This window comes from Amblyomma americanum, chromosome 4, assembly GCF_052857255.1.
Source record: "Amblyomma americanum isolate KBUSLIRL-KWMA chromosome 4, ASM5285725v1, whole genome shotgun sequence".
NCBI classification, from domain to species: Eukaryota; Metazoa; Arthropoda; class Arachnida; order Ixodida; family Ixodidae; genus Amblyomma; species Amblyomma americanum.
Window position 1 is genome coordinate 74343246 of NC_135500.1, and position 1046 is coordinate 74344291.

Sequence of the window (1046 nt, forward strand, 5' to 3'; positions counted from 1 at the left end):
ATTACCTTAGTAAACACCTTGTCATAAACGGGCGGTAAGCTTCATCATCATCAGCCTGACTGCACCCACTTATTATGCCGCGAGGCGGCGTGAGCAGTAGAAAAGTTCCAATACATGGACATGTAGACGGCTTCCCAGAGGTCACACTAGACGTCTTGTTAGACGTCTAGAGTATTGGAACGCAGCCTAAATTGCTTGAAATGCAGCCTACTTTGACAAGCACAAATATAATTTCTCAACTTGCCCATGTCAGAAGCCGCGCAGGAGTGCCATCGATCGAAGAGCAGCGACGCAAAAACACGCAGACACACAGAGTTTGCGTGAACTGAAAAATAAAAAAGAGCTAGCTAGAGCGCCGAATGCTCACATGTGCAGATGGCCTCGCTTTGGTTATTTTAAAAAAATACCCCTCGATAATTTTGCCGTTTCACTGCTTTCACTCTTATGTGCGGCCGCACGCGGGTGACGCCATTTGGCGAGTGGATTGAGAACTATACATTTGGAACGTGACGTTTCCTCAGGCCGGTTTTCGTCGAGTGTCGTCGTTTGGCGCCGTCGCTTTCGAATGTCCGCGTAGCCCTAGATGCATGGATCCTCGACCGTGCTGTGTCGTCGGCTGCGAAGCCAGTGACTGGCAAGAACACAGGCACAGTATTCCGAAGGACGTGCGTGTGCGAGCTGCCTGGATGGAACGCGCTGGACTGCCACCTACGGACACCCGCCGAAATCTCTATGTTTGTGGTCGACACTTCGCGCCTGACGCTTATTTTTATGACCCAGCGTTGATGCGGCAGTTTGGACTGAGTAGGAAGGCCATGCGTAGACCAAGGACTCTACCGACTATGTTTCTTCCCAATGCAAAGGCAAGGCAGCAGGCACGCGAGTGTGTGCGGCACTGTGATAGATTATCATTTTCTTGACACTTTTTTTAGGCGTACATACAACGTCGTGCTCGATAACCGAAAATTACTACCAGACTCCATCAAGACGCTGTTGTGGCCGCAAGGCAGTGCGCGCACTCGTGAGCAAACATTGGTGAGCCTCTG